Source organism: Balaenoptera physalus (assembly GCF_965194825.1).
Source record: "Balaenoptera physalus genome assembly, chromosome: 12".
Taxonomy (NCBI): Eukaryota; Metazoa; Chordata; class Mammalia; order Artiodactyla; family Balaenopteridae; genus Balaenoptera; species Balaenoptera physalus.
In genome coordinates, this window is record NC_138897.1 from 20,400,892 (window position 1) to 20,401,264 (window position 373).

Here is a 373-nt window from a genome sequence, read left to right on the forward strand (position 1 = left end):
ACTCTCCTGCTAGATCATTCTTCCTTATGTTGAGTAGAAGACTTCATCTCAGTAACTTCAACCTGTTTACCCAGGTTCTGTTTTCTAGAAAGATATACAAAATAAATAAAATTCTTCTCTTAAATAGTAGGTCTTAATTATTTTGGCACTACAACTGTGTCCCTCATTATTCAAGATTTTTTTAAAAATCTGCTTCTTAAAAGACAAAAGTTACTCACTTGAGTTTTACCTAAGTCCTGTTAGTATTTTTAATGGGGGGAAGGAAGGAAGGGAGGGAGGGAAGGGGGGAGCAAGGGAGGGACGGAGGGAGAGAGAGAGAAGAAAAGGAAGGAAGGAAGGAGGGAGGGAGGGAGGGAAGGAAGGAGAAAGAAAG